General features: G+C 47.6%; 1 protein-coding gene and 1 pseudogene across 3 annotated transcripts in view; both read right to left on the reverse strand.

Annotated features, from left to right (window-relative positions):
• The window catches only part of LOC144103810 (trypsin alpha-like), a 609,247-nt gene that overhangs the window by 72,992 nt on the left and 514,512 nt on the right, over positions 1-21,743 (reverse strand). The gene's annotated exons all lie outside the window — the stretch shown is intronic.
• Positions 1,209-20,860, reverse strand: LOC144105038 (uncharacterized; annotated as a pseudogene).

Raw genomic sequence — 21,743 nt, forward strand, 5'->3', positions numbered from 1 at the left:
CAGAGTAAAAAATGTTTTTTTTTTTTGTAAACGAGAACACTCACACTCTGACTATGAACAAAAAAAAACAAAATAAACCTTTATTTTGTTTCTCTTGCTCGCCCTTCAGTTTACTGATTTTACACGTTTGTCACTCAAGTAGAGTTAGTTCTTGGGCCAGCTGGTATCCTTGATTCAAGCTCATAGTTTTTCAGCGCAACGGCGCACAGCCAAAGAAAAGAAGGAAGAGAAGGACGAACATAGCGCTGACTACTAACTGTTTATTCAGGGACGATGTTTGTCACTCCGCCTGCGAGCAGCTTTAGTACTCCAATACAACGTGAACAAAAATAACTGACACAATCTCTATAAGGTTCTGTAAAGAAGAAAAATGATCTGAAAAATGGGCCACATAGAGGAGATTTATACTAAATATAGTAAGATATTTAGCGCACTGCAAGAAATGGCGGGCTTTTTCATGCGTCTGAGCGATGGAAAGACACTGATGAGTACAGGTAAAAAATCGTGTATATATTTCTTTGGTTCTTGATTATTATCTCCCTGGTCAGAATTCGCCTCACCATGTTCTTGCTGCTCTTTTCATTAATCATCTTTGCGATGTGATGGACCAAGATTTCCATGTACATGCTTTCAACCTTTTTGGACAGGGCGTAAATGTGATTATCAAGGGGGTCGCAGTCCAAAAGGTGAGTGAGGTTCAAGCTCGCGAAACAATGCCTGCTCCAACACAGTTGTCATCACTCCAGCCCAGATACTTTGACATCTTATATGCAGGGTTTTAACATCTGTGCACTGATGTTGAAGAAGTCGTATGCCCTTTTCCACAATGTCACGTGTCTTTACGACACCCTTGGATGGTGCAACGAGACCACCTCGGCTTTTTGCGGCCACCAAAGCCGGGTCGACTGTAATGTCATGCAGCACTACACACATGAACGGGCATCGCGCACTCTACGGGCCACAAACCCTGCTATGTAGGGAACTACTGCTCGAGCGAACTCCGACAGGATCTTTGGGAGATCCATGCGATCTCTATAGTCGTGATCGTCATCGCAGGCTTCAAGCACAGACGATCCCCTTTGAATTGTAATCTCTGTCGACGATTCTGCACAAGTTACGGCGCTTGACACGTTAAGCACAGTCACTAGATATTTAGCGCAGTTACCGGCTTCAGATGAGGTGACCTCTGTCTGTGTCAGAAGCCTTTTCTATGAAGCTCTCAACTGACAGGCAGTGGGTTTCTTACTGAAACCACCCCTTTCCCTTACGCAACCAAAAAATGTTTCCAAATGGTCCTGGGACATCTTATGTGTCAGCAAGTACCTGAGTTTTCAGTAGCCACCAGAGTGTCGAAAATAGCTTTAACGCTTTGAATCCAAATGAGCATGCCTGAAAATCCAGTTTTCTTCTGTCCTTCGATCATCGGTCGCCCCGCAGCATCTTTGAGCCCTCATAAATAGGCCTCTGCTGTGTGACAGAATGCCTTCCAAGTGGCTGCGTTCTCTTTGCGAAGGGGGCTTTATATGACCGTGCTAGAGGATTCCTAGAGTTGAGAATATCAAAAAGGTGATCAAAAACACGAATGAATTCTGCTTTAGCATGCGCCCCTTGGAACTGTGGCAATTTTAGCGTGAACTAGCAGAAGTCAAGTGCATCTGCTACGGATGAACTCAGGGTTTGAACTGCCAATTTGACTTTCACTTCCGGCTTAGCCCACTCAACGTGAACCTTTCCCAGTTTCTTGCCAAGGCGGAGTCTTTCTTGCCGTTGCAGTGCTTCCAATTCTTCAATATATAGCCATTTCACATGTGAACTATACTTTGATCCACGAGGTGAGCAAGCAGTACCCTAAGCAGTTCCGTATCAACTTAATCATGTGACCGGCATCTAGTGTGATATGTACTCTGCCTGCACCTTCTGAGAACTGGAAACTGGTGTCGAATGCCGTCGAATTTTAGTTCAACTCCGTTCCAAGACACTTGGCCATAGTAAAATTTGACGCTGCCCCGTCAAAGGTAAGAGAAACTATTTCGATGCCTAGTGATGATAGTGATAGTCTGGAGAGGCATTCTCTTGTGAGCTCAGCCCTCTCAGATCCCGAAATCGAATCTATGAAAAAGTATGCAAGTGAAAATTTCAGCCTCATATCCATGGCCACAAGCATAAAAACACAAGCATTTGTGGCTTCCGGCAAGCTATCGTCCGAGGTTTTAATTCCAAGGTCCACATAGCCAAACATTTTCTGGCCCACAAGTTGTACATGCTTTTTAATAGCCATGTGGTCTATGATTAGTGCAGCGAGCGGTGGCTTATCTCGGCTCTGCATTATTCAGGAAGGCAAAAGCTTCAGACGTAAAACTTGGTTCGCCGTTAACTGACCTGTACCATTCGCGCAGAGTACGTTGAGATGGCAAAGCGTTATTGAATTTCAGTCCCACATACTCATACGCAGCTTTAGAGTAGTAGTGCAGCGTTAGGGCGAACGCACGAAGTCCCGGGGGATACCTTGCGTACGTTTTTCCTGGGCTTGTGCAGGAAGATGCTGAATATCAGGTGGAAAGGTAGCTTCAAAAACCTCAAGGCCTTTGTATGATAAAAGTTATTGTTTGTTCAGTTCATTGATAAAATGCTTGGAATCGTAACAGCGCTTTGATAACCATCGTTTGGACTGCTGCAGTATTTTCACCTTTTTCTTCAACTGTTGAACCTCATCAGCTGACTGCTGTGCCTTCTGCTTGTACCATTCTTTCGTCGGAGAAGATGGCTCTGAGATGACCTCTGTTGCTTCTTTGTAAACTTCAGGCAGAAGTGATAGAGTCGGTGCCCGAGACTTTGCGGGAGCTCGCTTTCGTTTTTGCTGTCAGGAAAAAAACTACGTTCGATGACGTTAGACCTTTTGCTATCTCCATATTTAGAGCCGTGTAAAGTAATTAAGAAAGCAGTAATGAGTCAGCTGTGAGCTTGATGTAATAACACTTTTCGGGCTAAGAAGTGGAACTAATTCAAAATATTTGTACTCACTGGCTGCCGAAGATAGGCTGGGAACTCCGGAAATATTGTGGGAACGCTGCCTGCTCGCAGCCTCGTTGTTCGTCCTGTTCTATCGAAACAGCTAGCTTCGAAATGAACAGAGCACAGAACATCAGTTTTCTTGGTTGTCCAGTCAACTCGTCGCACTGCGTGCTCCCAGGCTGCACGCTGGGCAGAATCTTTGGGAAACCTGGGACCCACGAACAAAGGTCCATGTACAGTACACATCCTCAGGCAAATCTTTAACGATGCCATCTAGTGCTCCTATGGATTCGCGCAAAAAATTAAGGGTATGATGCGACAGTGTTAATGGCTTCCATCTGAGGCTCCCCTCGTGGCTCCTGGTTCGTGAGCAAGTCGTAAAATGTGTTCGGCGTACATATATAAACATGAAAATTTATTCCCGGCGTCTGCTTCACGCGATTTGAGCAGCCGAACGCAACGCACGAGCCCACCATCACCTTCAGGTAGGCTAGAACAATAGCGCATGCAAAACTCAACCTGTACTGGCGCGCAATGCTGTGCCTACGCTATGCCGTGCGCGCGCTTTCTGCCCTGAACAAGATGGCGGCGCCTCGGCTTCAGCGCTTGGAAGCCACTTCCACTCCAGCAGTATTATATAACCTCCTTGGTTCCGCTAGGCAGCGTGTATGCCCGCGTAGCGGAGAGTGGTGGCAATCCACCCCATTTCAAAGGGTATTACATTCCGTTTCTCGACACAAGCGGCGCGTTCTTAGCTTTCTGCATAGAGTAAACCCAAACAGCTAACGCTCGTTAATTCAACGTCTTCCAGACGGTGGCGCTCGCTTCGGACTCAATTCGTCATTGTTACTGCCTTTTTTGTTGCGTTTACTGGCCATTATGTTTCACTCATACGTAAAGCTTTTCTTCATGTTTCTGAGGCCTTTCAGCTCTTTGTTGAACCATGGAGTAATGTTTCTCCTGGGTCCTTTTCCTTGCACCAGGGGCGTGGCAGTCCGAGACGGTTTCGTGAAGCGAAGGCTAGTCGCACCTGGGGTGCTCCGTCGCTGGCGGGTTAATGACGACTTGCGACGATGGGAGTCGACGAGAAAATAACTTAAATTTAATACATGAGATTTACAGTATGTACATCGTAGTTAAATATAGTGGCAAATAAGATTGAACTGGCTAGCAGGAAAATCTTCCCTCCTCGGCCTAGACGAAGATGCAGAGCATCTAAACCTAGCCCAGAACGACGGATTCGGCTCTGGAACTCAGTTTTAAACCCCAGGGAGTCTCTCTCGCATTTAGGAAGCATCCAATAGAAGCAAGCCTCAACACGATGGGTGGCTTGCTGCGTGCTGCCTCCTTCAACTTCGATAATGTTGACAACTCTTCCCCGAAACACAAGATCGAAAAAAGTAATCAAATTATTTTACAGACTGAGTTGCACAGAGCGATCTCCACAAAAACGATTGGCTCTCCAAATCGCGCGTCCCGCCCTACCCCCTTGATAGTGCACGCCAAACCCTCTCTAAAGGTAAAGACAAACAAACAAGCTGGACGGACCGCGGAATCCCTTTCCGCAGGGGTCAATCCGGCGCCTTCGTAGAACCGCAGTTATGACCCCTCTTGCGATTCCCACGCTTAAGACATTCCAGACCGCAAAGGTACTGTCATGCAGTCTCCCGTCAAAAGGGAACGGAGGGGGCTTTTGCTGCGTCCCGCTGCTGCCAGCAGTTTCACTGAAGGGACTGTGACCGGTCGACTGAAGGTCTTCGGTTTGCTGGTAAAATCAGTGGCCCTGGCCTTCTGACGAACTGTTGACAACCGCCCACACGGTGATGCCAGTCACAGGCCACCCTTCCTACCGCGAAGCGCGCTTCATTTCTTCCCACTGTTTCACGCGGCTAGAGCTGACTCATCGACCCCTACACGTCCCTCCAAATATTATACTAGAGACCCATTGGAACCTCGGATAATGACTTTGTTGAATGGATCGCTAATCAACTGAACGCTACTCAGAGTGCAAACTTAGCAGTACATCGAGACACAATGACTCATCGCTTGGAGGGGAAACGAAATACTAAGAATGCACACGCATTCCAACTCACAACGGCGGAGGCCATGCATATCAAAGCTACACGTGTAATTTGGCACTTGCCAACAGTCCCGGTCAGTCTAAGAAACCGCTTCCGCTTCCGCACGCAGTGTCGATTAATGTCGCACTTTTCGCTCACTGTTACAAACACTTGGAGTCCCCCAGTTCGACCCTCTGCCTATGTCCGTGTCTGTATTTACGTCGCAACCTGGCGCTCTACACAGTGTATGGAGCATAACTGTCTAGATTCCTTTGGAGGGTGCCTTTGGGTCGGGTGGCAGTGACCGATGTCGCGTCATTAGTGTCCTCCAGGGTCTTAGACGTCCCTGACCGCGACCACACACAATACTCCTTGAAACAATATTCTTTGAGATTTGCTCCCAATTTCCTATGCTCGCAATGAGCCGTTTCTGAAGAGCGGGGCCGTAGGGAGTCAACCCTACTATTCGGGCTGGTTCTACCTGTCAAGGTAAGACAGAGTGAATGGAGCTCTGCACTGTTACACACCCTGCCGCGGTTGTCTCGTGCACGCTGCGACCCAATTCGCTCGAAGCAGTTTTACCCGTATGAACAGGCGACTACAGAAACTGCGTGCCTAGTGTGGCTAAAGCTTGCCCACCTCATAGCTAGTGTTACCGAACTCGCACGCTGGACTAACCGACTTTCGTTTACTTGACTGAGTGCCATGCGGCCATAGATCCTCGCTCTCTGGCTCCTTCAGTAACCCAACCGGACCCAGTAGGTCGGTCCGATGATTCTGCTTCGTCATTTTGTGAGGTCTCCGCACTGGGTTCACTCTCGGTCTCTGCTGTTGATGCAGACTGACCACTGTGCGCATCCCTGGGTGCTTCGCACGCTTTGCGTACGAAGGTTTGCTTTCGTACTACCAATTCCTTGTCTTTACTGTCCTTGTGACCAGCGTCCGCTGCTTTCTGCGACTTGCCTGACGAATTTTCTTTTTATGGCCATTGCAAAATATCGCCTGCGGCCGCCTCATGCAATTGGTATTCTTTGCTCGACCGCGGAGTCACCGCAACTGCGCCCTCAAGATCGTCACAACTGGGTGGAGTCTTGAATTCATCCAGATTCTTTAGCTGGCCTTTCTAACTCGACACCACACTGATAATCAGAAATCAAGAAATGGACGAAAACTGGTCTGGTCGGGTTGAATCATAAAACGTGACATTGAAGACGCCGACCACAACAAAAAAAGAGCACACAAAAGACGTTTCGGCTCCCATACGGGAACCTTGTTCGCAGTAAAAAACGAGAAGCGGGTGCGCGAGCTTATGTATGCTTGAAAAGGGGGCGCAGGGAGCGTGCGTAAGCACTTGTCAGATTTCCGCAGTTTCGGTTCAAGGTGTGGCAGGTTGCTTGTATATAAAAGATTCCAGGTGAAAGCGAGGCAATTTCCTCTTTTCTTCCGCAAGAACTTGTGCCTTGCCTTAGTCGATAATGTGCTGTTTCGATATGCAGTGTTCGGCGATAGCACTGGAATCCACTTTTCTGTTTTTAACGTCGTTTTTATGATCTTTTAGGCGCCTTTCGAAGTTGCTAGTTTCGCCAATGCTTGGTTATGCAAACGACCTGTCACACCTTGAACCAAATCTGCGGAAATCTGACAACTGCTTACGCACGCTCCCTGCGCCCCCTTTTCAAGTATACATAACCTCGCGCACCCGCTTCTCGTTTTTTACTGTGGAGAAGGCTCCCGTATGGGAGCCGAAACGTCTTTTGTGTGTTATTTTCTATGTTGTGGTTGGCGTCCTCAATGTCACGTTTTACTGATCATCAGAGCGCCACTGGCGACCTTCACTGACGGCTGCTTGGGGTGTTGGAAGTACAGATCTGGTCGCCATTACAGCGGGGCATTCGTCCTTACGGTCGTCGTGCTCTCTGATGACCACTAACAAAGCAGGCGGCAACTTGGCAGACGTTATTGCGTTTACTGCACCATCGCGAACTTATTTAGGGATGCTGTTTCCCCTACCCTTATTAACAGGGCTCTCATCTCCCTGGTAGTTTTCTTTTCTTGCGTGATTTGCACACTGTGTCTACTTTTAGCTGAGGTGGTGTAATTATGACGGGTGTTTCTGCACCCCCTGGCCTATTCCACCGCATTGCCTCATCTCTCTTATGATCTACATCTTCCACTAGGCGGTCCAATTCTGGTGAGCTTATTTCGAAGCTTGGAGACGTTCCGCCATTTAGCTTCTCCAGTTCAGCCTCCAGCTCACGCAATCGTGGTGGCTTTGCTTCCAAAATTGACCCCTTTTCTTCCCACCGTCTCACGCGCGTCATACTGACTCATCGACCCCTACACATAGCGACAATGGTATTTCGGTGACGGTGATAGTAGGGACGCGTTTATCTATTAGTTTATGCACCTTGTTTCTGGAAAAGGACCAGTTAACTCCGGTTGATCGTTCTGAAAAACCTTGGACAAAGCATATGTAGAAACCAGCAAGTTCGGAATTAATGGCTGCATAGATGCCTTTGTCGTACAGTGTAAATGTTTTTTTTTTTTGCGTCACAACTGGCAGGACTACGTGGATTGAATTACGGAATGATCACGGAGTCCTGTTAATCGAAGTAGCGGCCAGACGTTATCAGGGTGAGGAGATAAGACGAGGTCGAGTATATTGGATGAATGATTGCTTTGTTTTGTTGGGTTTGATACGAGTTGGGAGAGATTGAAGGTTAGACAGGTGGTAAAAAATTATCGATTTTATTTACATGTTGAGGTGGATAGGTCGGACCAGGTTATTGCAGGAAGGTTAGAATCACCGAAAAGAACGATGGGAGTATGGTGGTGACGCGGTTATGACGCGAACTGCTTCATGGAAATTAGCAACAAAGGAATAAGTTAAATCAGATGGCCGATGGCAAACACCAATGATTAGGGTAGAAAATGAAGCGTGGCACTGAATAAACAGCATTTCTAGAGGAGATGAAATTTTAATTTCAGAATAGCGCAGATAATCATAGGTTCCGATTTGCACACCTCCTCCCCGTCTATTTGTTCTATCGCGACGAAAAATAGTGTTGTTATTGTTAGGAAAGACAACCCGCCGCGGTGGCTCAGTGGTTAGGGCGCTCGGCTACTGATCCGGAATTCCCGGGTTCGATCCCGACCGCGGCGGCTGCGTCTTTATGGAGGCAAAACGCTAAGGCGCACGTGTGCTGTACGATGTCCGTGCACGTTAAAGATCCCCAGGTGGTCGAAATTATTCCGGAGCCACTGCGGCACCTCTTTCTTCTTTCACTCCTTCCTTTATTCCTTCCATTACTGCGCGGTTCAGGTGTCCAACGATATGTGAGACAGATACTGCGCCATGTCCATTCCCCAAAAACCAATTATTATATTATTATTATTAGGAAAGACAAAGTATTCCAGTCACGTACAGATGATGTTAGCCAGGTTTCAGTAAGTATGATTATTTAAGCGAAAATTAACGGAACAGACGAGGACAACAAGGAAAGAAAACAACAGGACCAGCGCTGGTCCTGTTGTTTTCTTTCCTTGTTGTCCTCGTCTTTTGCGCCATTTTCGATTAAGTATGCACCAACTCACTCGTCTTGCAATCGAGTATGATTATGTTGGTATCTATTGTGTGCGCAAGACTGTCAAGGGCGCCTAGTTTGGGCAGGAGGCTTCGGATATTAGTGTAAAGTGTACGGGGATGTATGGAGATTAGTGTACGGGGATGACCACACGGGGCCCGAGGAACTGGAGAAGGTTACTGAGCCTTTGGTGAAAACGTGCAGTCGGTGTCTGGGCTTGTCACGCAGATTATGAGGAGTGGTCTGCTTTAATGCTGTCGGCGGTAAATAAACCTTCTTTTTGATGCCTGGTGTGGAAAGAAGCACACGAGGTTGGTGCCGGCTGGTGTAAATTGGGCTGGTAGAAAGTCGCGATGGGCATCAATAATTTTGGGAAAGGATGTAAGTACATGGCGGGTTGGCAGGAAGACTGACAACATGGGGAGCGGGAATTCGAGAGAGGCGGCGAATATGCGCTTTGAAGGCTACAATTGTTACCTAAGCAGTCACTGGATTCTCCTGAGTGATGTGTACTCTTGCGGCTGTAGACGTGCATTTTGGGAGTCCTGGGCACGTCAGGAGAGCGTGAGCTTGAACACTTTGTAGACACCGGATTCCTTCGGTATGAACATACGATGTCTACAAATTCCTTGAATAATGCGACGTACAGCTGGAGCATCTACTGCCCTGATGCTCCCCACGACCTTCTTCCGAGAAAGGAGAGAACGCCAACCACCCATGTAAGTCGCCTTTTTATGTACGAGGTATGTGGGCTCCATGTTAGATTACGATCGACGATAACTCCAAGGAAGCGATTGCAGGTATTGTTGAGCCATTTACATATACGGGGTAATGAGACATGCTCCTGCGTTTAAAGGGAACAAGGAAACGTTTTTCAGTACAAATCTCCAGGCCTTGCAGGCGGAAGTAGGAGGTAAGAAAGCATGCCGCCTTTTGAAGCATTCTTGGAACTTGTGGTCGCATTACTCCTGATGCCCAGATAAAAATACCGTCGCATCGACTGAGAGTTGTGCCTTCTGTGGCCGACATTGACGGCCGACGTCGATAAGGCCGACAAGCGCAAGATTGAAAAACGTTGGGCTAATTACTCCAACTTATGGTACCCCACGGGAAAGAAGCTGAAATGGTGGTCTGTCTTCAGTGTGCATAAATAGCGATATGGTGCATAGATAACTGTGTATCCAGCAGAACATACGACTACCAAGTTCTGCAGATACCAGCATCAAAAAGAGGTCGATGAACGACGTTATCGTGCCCTCCTTTAACATCGAGAAACAACGTCGCGGCCAAGCGCTTCGAATGGTTCTCATGTTGAACTGATGACACTTGATCAATCACGCTATCAATAGACGAACGTCTATGCCAAAACTGGGGCACTACATCTGGGTATATTTGGTAGCGCTCCAGATGCAACTCAATTTGTGTAAGTACTATCCTTTCCATGAGTTTGCACACGAAATTAGCCAATTAAGTTCTACTGTACGATGCTAGGACAAGCGGCGATTTTGCATGTTTAAGGACTGGAACCAGAGGACTTGATTTTCATGCGCCCGGAACTGTACCCGCCCACCATGATGAGTTGAAGTGCTTTAAGAGAGTACGTCAAGCCACCTGATGAATGTTAGCAAGTGCAGAGTATGTTACTCCGTCGGGCCCCGCCGATGAAGACCGTCTGCAACCAGCCACGGCGTCTAGTTCTTCTATGGAGAAAAGGAGGTCCATTCGCAAATCCCTAGATCTAGGCACTTCGTAGAAATTCAGAGTTGTGGGTGGGTTCTTGGGGCTTACTATTCTTGCGCAAAAGTTCACCAATCTCCGCTTCGCTACATCGTTGGGGAAGTGCGTGAGACTGGAATGGTTGGAGCTGCTGTGGAGATGTTCTTAGACCACGCACCACTCTCCAAGCTTGAGAGAGGGCTTTGAGGATCCAGCGATTCACAGAATGCCTTCCAATGGTCAGCCTGCAAGATTTGAATTCTGTGCTGCATTTTATTCTACGTGCGCTTTGCATTCCTTAGCGATTTGGTGCGCCTGTATATTCTTGTGCTCTTCGTCCAAGTGATCGCAGACGCTGCAGCTCCTCACCGAAGCCTGTGAACCTTGGCATTAGAGTGAAGAAGCATGTCGCGTTTTCCATAGCCTCCTTGATGCGCTTTTCAATACCTATTGTAATGTCTTCTCTGCCGGCATCTTCCATAAGGGTTTAAAACATTGAACAGTCTATGTATTGCAAACGTTTGGCAGATCTGCATCCAGCGAGACCACGAACGATTATATACTCTATGTCGGGATGTGGTCCCTTCCCTGCGTTTCTACACTGGCAAACCATCGGACATGTCTAGCAAGTAACCGAGACACAAACGCCAAGTCCAAACAGCTGCTGTAAGACATCCCGCGAATGTACGTTGGAGAACCGTCGTTAAGGCATTCTAAGTCGTGGTCAGAGGCGACGCAGACATGATTTCGTTCCTCCGAATTCATCCGGATGACTCCCCACATGGTGTTATGCGCATTAAAGTCACCCGTGATGATCCAAGGCCCAGGTGTTACAGCCAACAAGTCCCTCGGTCTGTCGGCGTCAAATCATGTTGTTGGAGTTAAGTACGCGCCCACAAGCATAAACGTGAAGGTACGCCTATTCACCATTAGACAGTCGTACTGGTTGTCGTTTTGGGGGAACCATATCGTGCACATATGTAAGCTCCCTTCGAATGTAGATGATCATCTTGGTGTTTCGCCAGTGCGTGGAGGATGCAAATGCTTCACAGCCATAAATTCGGATGGACTTTTGTATATTGTACTCACAAATCACAAGGATTGGAAATCTACATTTACAGAGCTATTCGCGAATGTCCGAAATGCGGGAATTGAGTCCACGGGCATTCCACTGAAAAATGGGTGCATCTCTGACTTGGCTTTGAAATGGTAATGCCTGCTACAGTAAAGCAGCAAGGAGTGGATTTAGCGCGCCCAGTACCTGCAAGCCAATCCGTGCTGCTGGCGAGTGAATGGTGGACAGCATCACAAGCATGGGGTTCATAAGGGACGTCAAGACGGCGATCACTTGCGCCTCCTCACCTAGGATCTCGGCCCTCATGCAAAGGAGCAGATGACACGAAGCACCACGTCGAGCTCTTGGGCCACTCTGCAGTGCAGAAGTACTTGCTGTTGGGCTAGCTGGTTCATCATAAAGTTGAATGGCGCAAGCGAACGAACACAGGAAGACGGAGAGACAGAAAGAGCGCCTACTACCAACTGAGTTTATAGCGGAAAACACCACCTTTATACGCCAGTACATTATCACCACCAGTGCGTTATCATAGCCAGGACAAGCTAACAAGAAAAAATATATGTACAGAACAAGATTATGTTTATGAATAATAGCCAGAGAATTGCTAATCACAGAACAAGGCATGAAAAATTTACGAACATGATATCAAGAATAAATGACAAGATCTACACATGACCATGTAAAAAATTCAGTTCCTGCCCGCTGAGTTTGACAGACGAAGTGCTTATGCACGTGGGCCCACCTTTCTGTATGTGAAATGCCTCTATAACTTCTCTTTCAACTCACTCTCTGCCTCTGCCGATAAACTTTGCCTCTTCCAGCACCAGTCCGCAATCTTGGCAATCTCTGCAGTGATCAGGAAGGTTTCCTCTTTCCTTGTTCTTTATTGTACGTTTATGCTCAATCGCTCTCTCATTGAAACAACAGCCGGTCTGCCCAATGTAGACCCGCCCACACTTGAGCGGTATCTCATAGATGACTTTTCACCTGCAATCCGTATAACGCTGCCTATGCTTCATAGCGCACCTCGGTGGTTGTTTGTCTATTATGGAGAATATTTTGCCAAGCTTACACGGTGCTGAAAACACCACAATCGCACCATAACGACACCTTATCTTCTTGATGTTGTGCGCTATTTTGTCCAAATACAGAATCACCGCCACAGGCCTGTTATCTCGCTGCTTGCTTGATACAGCACCGCTCAAAGAGAGCTTAGTCTTCTGCAGCAAGACTTCACAAACAGCGTTTATGACAAGGCAGGGATAACCAGCGTTCTTTAATCTCTGAAGTTGCTTGTCAAAGCCAGCCTCACACAGTGATCGCATGATTTAGAGAGAGCGGCGTGTAAGCACGTCATAGCAATACTTCGTTTCTCCAGTTTAAAATGGGCACTGCTGAACGGCATGAAGCTTTTCTTGGAGCAGGGGTTATACACCCAACACACATGATCTACGCCTGTAAAATCAAACAACGTCCAGAAACTGGATCTTGTTCCCTTGCGACAGTTCCCAAGTGAAGGTGAGGCCTTGTGAATTGTCTCTTAAAATGTTAAGGACATCAGCAACAGCTTCGTCAAAGTTAAAAGAGGCAGGCGGGTCAAAAAGAATAAAATAATCGTTAACAAAGCGGAACACCCGTCTGACAGGTGCCCGGTTTAACTACGCACAAATGCGCTGGTGAATAAAAGCTAAAAAGAAGTCATTTAAAATGGGGGCTTTAGATGAGCCAATGGAAATTACAGTTCTGTGCAGATAAATCTTCTGGTTAAAATCAATGACAGTTGATTGCAGATAAAATTAAAGCAAGTATATAAAATAGTCACTGGTAATTCCAATAGCATTCTGGAACCTTAGTTCATCAAAATCATTTATGCCCGCACGAATGGCTGTAAAGAGGCCATCGTGGGGAACAGAGAAGTACAAGTTTTCGACATCTATAGAGAACGCACATGATGTTTTGTCTAATCCAGACCTCATTCAAGTTAAAACTGAATCAGAGTTCTTAATAAGAAAAGGGTCGTCCACAAAAACATGTTTCAAGGAATATTGCAGAAATTTAGACACATGGGATTGCCATGTCCCTTTTTCCGATACAATAACCCGTAAGGAAACTCAGATTTGTGGGTTTTGCAAGTGAAAAAAAAAAAACGTTTCAAACTCCTTTTTTTCGCCGAGTTTACCAGCTTCCGCACAGAAGAACGCATCTGCCCGGAACATATTGCGTAGGGAAGTCGTAATTTAGCAAGCGTAGAAAAAATGGCCAGGCTTAGCTTGGTTAAGCCAAGAATGCGTTGCATATCTCGATGGAGTTCCGTGCTGCTCCGTTGACTCGATAGGCTATTGACTCGATCGCCATTGAAACTGCCCGTGTAGCAGCGCTCGATCGCCTTTGAGTCGATAGACTATCGGTTCGAGGGCCCTCGAAATGCCTGTGTGACAGTGGTATAAGACTGTCCCGGCGAAGGAGCGCAGCTGTTTTATACATATGCCGTGACGTCAATCATAGCGGAGCGCCCCTAGCGGGAGGAGCGGGAGTCAGGTGGTGGCTGCGGCCGCGCGCGACCGCGCGAGTTGGGGCCCAGCTTTTCCTCCGTTACGTCAAGCGCCGGCGCAGCGCCACTAGCGGGAGGAGCGGGAGTCAGGTAGTGGCTGCGGCCGCGCGCGACCGCGCGAGTTGGGGCCCAGCTTTTCCTCCCGCTGTAGTGACGTCACGTCACGTGGTTTGGTGGCTGACCGGCCGCGCCCAAGGGCTGAACTGAGCGATTGCAATATGCAACGCATAAAAACCTTTGAAGTCTGGGAAACATGTCCCCTTGAAGTCTGGGAAGCATGTCCCCTATCGCTCTTTCCGCTCGATTGCAATCAGTGGTCAGTGATCAGTCTCCAAAATTATCTTTCGGCCGTAGATGAAGTAGTGGTATTTCCTACAGCCGAACGTCACTGCCACTTTGCGAGTAACGTTGCTCATCCGGAGTGAGTGTTGGGGACGCGTATGCGACGGGACGAAATTTCTCGCCATGACAATGGAGCACGGTTGAGCCCAAAGCAGCCTGTGATGTGTGTGACGCCACTTTTGTTTCTTTGCCAGGGTCAAAGGTTGCAAGTAGTGGCTGTTCGCTCAAGCTTTTGCAGATTTCTAGCCACTCTTGCGTGTGTCTGGGGGTCCATTCAAAGACCGCATCATGCTTGATCATGCGCAATTGCGGTGTATTTACTGTTAGGGAAAGTATATATTCGGAAAGATAATTTGCTACGCCGAGTAGACGTTGCACTCCACGCTTTTTTGATGGAACAGGTGTCTCAGTTATCGATTTGACGAGTGGTAGGTTAGGCGTTATAACTTTTTCAGAGATTTATCACCCATAAATTCAAGTTCTTCGACTCCAACTTTGCACTTCTCCGGACTGAGTGCAACACCGGTCCGCCTTGCTGGTTCAAATACTGATTTTAAGCACTCATCGTTTACTGCTTCCTCGACGTTGCCCACACCAATATGTCGTCCACGTACACGTGAAATCCAGGAAGAGACTCTAAGATTTCGCTCAGTATCTTTTGAAGGACTTCAGACGCGCAGAAAGGTACCAAACGGCGGCCTCAAGAACCGGTGCCTTCCAAAAGGTGTTGCGAAAATACAGATACGCGAAGTCTTGTCGTCAAGCGGTACTTGATGAGAACCAGCCTTCGCGTTAAGACGGCTGAGTTCTTTTGCGGTTGACAATTCTGGTTATGTCTCTTCCCTCCGCGGTGTCTCGTGATGCTCCCTCTTTTTAGGCAAGTGTTAATCTTTCGCGGATCCATGCAGATTCTTAGCTTTCCGTCTGTCTTTCTGACAATAACTGAAGGACTTACCTAGTCCGTTGGTTCGTTGACCTTGGTTATGATGCAAGCCTCTTCCTTTCGTTTCAGTTCGTCGCGCAGTGGTTCCCACAATGCCAAGGTTACACGCCAAGAGGCGTGAACGGCTGGGTCGGAGCCTTCGCGGAAAACAATCTTGTACTGGCGTCGGACGCAGCCGGTGCTTTGAAAAATGTTCCTGTATTCTTCGAGCAGTATCTCAGAGCTGTTCGTTATCACCGAATCCACTTTCCGGGAAACCAACCCGAACCTTTCAGTCCCTTGAAGACCAAGTAGCATCTGGCATCTTTTCTTGACCACGAAAATTTTCGAGTCACAGCGTCGGTCGCCGATTGCCACCAGTTGGTTGATAACGCCGAAGTGCTGGATTGTATATCCGCTGAAAGATCATATGGTCCAACTGCTGTGCTTGAGCACCGACGTAGACTTGGTGTTTATGTAGGCAGAATAGGGCAGTAGGTTTGTTTCGGATCCCGTATCAACTTTTCGGAAAGCAGTTGCATTTCCAACGTTTCCCTTAGCAATCCAGTCCCACCGACTTTCGACGCTGTCCGCGCAAACGTCCACGTTATCGAAGACTTTTCGTCAATCCTTAATTCACTGACTTGCGCTGCTCTTTCTCTGGCTGGCTATACAAATTTCGCCCTGAGGTTTTCATCGCTGGTTCCAATTACTACCTGTCACGAATCATAATGTCTGTTAGTCCTTCAAAATTGCTGTTCCGCGCTTGTTTTCTTACGTCCCGTGAAAATTGCTCGAAGGTTTCCCCTGCCTCTCGCCTTCTCGTGCGGAAAAAGTATCGTTCGTACCCCTCGTTCGCCTGGGCGCCCCGGTAGCTGTCGAACTTTTTTTACGGCCGTGTTATAGTCTGCTTTGCTTTAGTTTTCGTTGAAAGTAAGGATATTGAAAGACCACTTCGATAGCGTCGTCACCGGCTAAATTCAAAAGCATTGCACTCTTTGCAGCAGCGTTCAATGGCTTGTCGTCTGGCTTCACTATAGTAAAGTAGAGATATAGCTTCTGCTTAAATAGCTGCCAATTTTTAGAAACGTCACCTGTGATGCGAAATGGGTCCGGCGGCTTCAGAAAATCCACCCTTGCAGCTTGGAGACGAAGCCTTCTGTCTGCTCAGGGCGTTTTCGGGTTGGGAAGGCCACTTCATGCACCATGTATCGTCGGCCTGTTGGCGATGTAATAGCAGGCCGACATCAGAAAGGCTAATGCAGTCGCTTTTATTTCGCGCTCGCTTATATAAGCCATGCCAGCCCGAATGGCGAGAGAAAACGATAAGGGCCTTGCGCGTGTGGCATGACAGATACAGCTCAGGCCATGGCCTTTGATGTAGTAGCCCCAATGAATACGCTTATTCGGCCATGTCGAGGGGACACACCACCATTTATACTGCTTGTTCGCATTGCTGCTCATGGCAGCGGCCGCATAAAACTCCGCAAATGTATCCTTGTCTGACGGGTGTCGCAAACGCACAACGTCCAACATGAAAAACACGGTCGTAACGCTTTGTCAGTGGGGTGACACTTCAAACGAACCAATAGGGAGCCGAGGCTGGAGTTCTTTCCTCGAAGCTAGCGCTGGGTTTCTCTCCTAGCGGAGAGAAGCGAACCCCATGCTCCGCTGGCGGAAGCGGTGTTGCGAGTCCTCCTCGCCGAATTATGCAAACCTCGCCCTTCTTTTTAAGCTTAAACGTATATGGCGCCAATTCGGCCAGCTGTAGAGGTCACCGTTCGAGCTATACAGAACCGTATACCTTTCAATGGCAGCTTTGGCCTCTGTGAACAAGTATGTAACCTCTAGAGCTTGCAATAGAATTAAAACATAAAAATGTAAAACCGTGTATACCTCGAAGATATAAAGACCGATGCAGGTATACATGCAAGTTGCGCGATTAAGAGTGCACCTTCAGCGCGGCGATTACGGATCAGAGGTCACAGTGACGCCAGACGCTACAATCTACAAAGACGCAAAGCAGAGTGCAAAAAAAATTAAATGAAAATTGGTTTTTAGGTAACGGAAATTGCGCAGTACCTGTCGCACATCTTGGCAGACACCTGAACTGCGCCGTAAGGGAAGGGATATGGCCATATATGTGCTACAGCTACAAGGTACAGCTACAGCTACAAGACATGTTCATCCCCGCGCAAACTATATCTCCTAGGAGACCTAAAAGCAAACCATGGTTGAACAGTGAGTTATATGAATGCTCTAACAAAAAGAATAAAGCGAGTCTATCTGAAACTTAGAAAAAGGCCTTGTCCTGCGAATTTGGCTGAACTAAAAGCGTTGAAGTCTGAGTTTAAATCGCTGGCAGGAACAGCGAAACTTTCTTACTTTTCTTCATTAGGAAACAGCTTGGTACAGGACTCGAAACAATTCTGGAAAACATGTCCGCAGTCGCGGCAAAGATGACTGCTCGGTACTAAAGATTAAAAGTGGTGAAACGCTCATTGAAGATGACGACCGTAATGGAGGGCTCTGGAATAATTTTGACCACCTGGAAATATTTAACGTGCACTGACATCGCACAGCACACGGATGCCTTAGCGTTTCGCCTCCAGCGAAACGCAGCCGCCGCGGTAGGGTTCGAACCCGGGTACTCCGGCTCAGTAGCCGGGTGTCCTAACCACTATACTGGTTAACCACCAAGATTGGCGTAGTGTATTAAATCCTCCTGTCCTGTGGCCTTCCCTACACAGGCCAGACTGGCCGCTGCATTAACGTGCGGCTCACGCACCACGCTAATTCTTTAAAAAAGAAAGAAACTAACCTAGCGAAGCATTGCTCCACGTGCAAATGCATGCCGCTTTTCGATGACACTGATGTGTTGTTCGTTCATTCTGACCAGCGCACTAGAGGAGTAGCTGAAGCGTTTCATATTATCAGCAAAAGTGAAGGGTGCGTGAGTACGCCATCTGCCACATTACCTCTTCGAGACATCAATATGCTACACAGTGCATAGCGGTTCTGTAGATGCACAAGTACTTTAAAGTGGTTTCACCTTTTACCATCACTAGGAGTTTGTTGACATTGCGCATGTGCACTGTTTTTTCATCTGTGTATATACGACGTACTTCTTCATAATAAAAAATCAGCTGTAAGTTCAGCGCTGCTTTGTGTGTCTCGTCTCTTTCTCGGTTTATGTGTTTGAACTGTTGAATTACCATTATGCATTACTCAGATCAGAACGGCGTACACACTTTAAGGCAATTTTTTTTTGGCGTCCAAAATGAATGCAGCGAAGGCGTGGGATGTTATTAATAGGTTACGAGGACTTGCAGAGGACTTCAATACTTTTTTTGCGGCTCCTGGTCAAGCTGCGCTTTCACCAGTGCCCATTCAACTCGTTGACACTTTGACACATGTGAAGCATTTTTGCCGTCTTGCACGGTGCCAGATCTTCGCTGTATTCTTTCTGGTTTTAGCAAGCGAAAAATTGTAGGTTGTGATGATATCTCAGTTGAGATACTAAGCACGCATTTTCAGCAATTAAAGCATGTTTTGCTCACGATTATAAAGGGCATTATTACCACTCAAGCAGTACCAGAAGGCTTCAAGAAAGCTCTGGTTATCCCCCTGCATAGGAATGGAGTAAAAACCAGAGTGGAAAATTATCGTGGCATCCCGATATTACCGTCACTTGCGCTGCTTTCAGAAAAACACATTTCTTTGGTTATGACTGGTTTTCTTGAGGCTCATGATGTATTATCATGTAACCGGTTCGGTTTTATCAAGGGCCGCCGCACACGGAAAGCGCTTGTGATCTGTTAAATAGCACCATTGACGAGAATGAGCTTGCCTGTGCATTTGGATGTGTAGAAGGCACTGGACTTCGTTAATCATGCGGTGTTGTCTGATAAACCTAATAAGTGCGGCTTTAGAGGAACTTTCCTCTCTCTTCTTATTGCTAGCCGCTCACAGATCGTTGCACTAGGCAAATATAAAAGTGATTTAAAACAACTGAGATCTGCTGTTCCGCAAGGATCTATATTAGCGCCTATATTATCTAACATATATGTCAACGACTTGAGCAATGCTAGTAAACATTGCCACGTATTGCAGTATGCCGATAACACACTTCTGGTTGCTACACACAAGGACTATCCAAATGCATTATCACACCTTCAACACGACTGCGAGCAAGTCGTGGAGTGGTTCATGAATAACTTAATCACAGTGAGAAAGTAAAAGCCGTAATTAGTGTGTTTCTAATTATATAAAGTCAATTTCTCACGCGTTACCAATTTTCCTGCACCGATCGAACTGTGTACAATGTAAATGTCCTCCGGTTATGCCTATTTCAACGGTGGAATACCTAGGTGTATTTTTGACTCAGACATGTCCTGGAATAGCCACTTGGCTTTTGTGAATTCTGAACTCCGGAAGACGCTTGCTTAATGTAATCTATTAAAACCCTTTGTCCTGTCTATACTCGTAAGCAAATTATGTACATACGCCTTGGCCTAAAGTGTGTTGCTGTACGGCATATGTTGCTTATGCCTGAATAAATGTGATGCTTACGGCTTGCGGGAGTCTAACGTCCCGAAGCGACTCAGGCTATGAGGCACGCCGTAGTGAAGAGCTCAGGAAGTTTCTACCACCTAGGGTTCTTTAACGTGCACTGACAACGCACAGTAGACGGGTCTCTTGAATTTGGTTTCGATCGAAATTCGACCGCCGCGGTCGGGACTGAATCCGCGTCTTTGTGGTCAGTAGTCAAGCGCCATAACCAGATAGTCACCGCGGCGGCGCTAACCATGACTTGAACGATATGTTCATTGAAATTGTTGTGTCTGATTATATCTGGACAAAATAGTTCCGCATACGTTACGTTCCGGTTCGCGATCATCGTAATCGGGACGGCTTTGTACTACCCAAAGCACGGACAAGATATAGCAAACGCCTTCGGAAGTATTGTGTGCTGCAAGTCCTTATCCAAGTAACTAAAGAAATCTTTTCACTTAACGCACGTAATACGCTAAAATCAATCCTGGTTAAATTGCGTTGTTAATTACTACTAACTCCTCAGTGCCATGTTGTCCTTTCCCCGTTTTCTTTTTTTTTTTTTTGAACTGAGAATGTTTCCTCGGTTCTGCTGTGTTTTTGTTTGCGACAGTGTATACCTGGTGTGTTAGCTGCTTCCGGGCGCCGCCACCAAAGCCTTTCGCGGCTTCGTCAGGCCCGCTTATGCATAAACTAGTTGGGATAAACAATATTATTACTACTAGGTGAATCCAGTGGGACTCGATCGGAGAGAACGAAGGCGTCGTGAACATCTCATAGTTCGTCGAAGAAAGATATCGGCGGTCCTTTGTTAAAGTGCCGGTATTCTTCGCTGTTCGTCAGCGGCACTTCAGGTTGGCCATTGCGGAAATGTGCAATACCTCTTGCGATGCCAATTCCTCGCTCCGGAAGCAGCTCCGTGTTCTCCTCGATGAGAGCTTCCAGATTCTTGGTATCCGTGGCACCAACGACGACCATGACGCTTGATCGGGGTGGGAGGATCATTTGTTCATCGAGCAAACTCAGGGCAACATGCTGCTCCATGGTCGTCATTGAAGCGATGGCTTCGTCCACCAAAAGCGTGATGAGCTTCGAACGCAGGTCGATGATCGCCTGTAGAGCTTTAGGGAAATTATTGCCCAGTATCAAGTTGCGGGAATATTGCTGTAGCGTCGCCCATCGCAGTTGAGACGAGGTACAGCCCTACGTTACATTCCAGGAGACGACAGGTATGTCTCCTTTCCAACTGGTGCATAGCAGACAGCTCACCACGATGCTTGACGCTATGTTGCCACGCGAGCCGTCTGTCGACGTAGTCGATGATGCCCGCCTAGTCTGCGAGCGCGTTGAGGAAGCTCGGCAACTCGCTCGACTCCGCCTCCAGCACCAACAGCATACAGACGCTCGTCGGTACAATCTCCGTCGACGTGACGTCGACGTGACGACAAGGTCTGGGTGTGGACGCCGGTAAGCCGTCGAGGTCTCTCCGAGAAACCTATGAAGCGCTACTTTGACCCGTATACGGTTCTTCACCGCATAGATGAACTGAACTATGAGGTGCTGCCCGAAGGAATGCAGCCGTCATGTCGTCGTTCCCTCCGCCCTGAAATTATGCACGTAGTCCGGCTTAAGCCGTATTACGCGCGATAATCGCCTCCATTGGCAGCAGCGGCACCGACGAGCGAGCAGCATCTCAAGCCACATCTTCATTGTGATCTTGCAGATACAGAGCTGCCTTGACTGTTCGGGCACATGCGCATCGCTGGTGATCAAGAACGACGCCTATCACCCTGGAAGCTGCCTTCCTACGCCGCTAAGACCAACACCCAGCGCTGACATCGACGGAAGGCTACAAATACAGCGAGCCTGGACTGGCCGATCGCATTGGCAGCAGCGGCACCGACGAGTGAGCAGCATCTCAAGCCAC

This window comes from Amblyomma americanum, chromosome 9, assembly GCF_052857255.1.
Source record: "Amblyomma americanum isolate KBUSLIRL-KWMA chromosome 9, ASM5285725v1, whole genome shotgun sequence".
In the NCBI taxonomy this organism is placed as follows: Eukaryota; Metazoa; Arthropoda; class Arachnida; order Ixodida; family Ixodidae; genus Amblyomma; species Amblyomma americanum.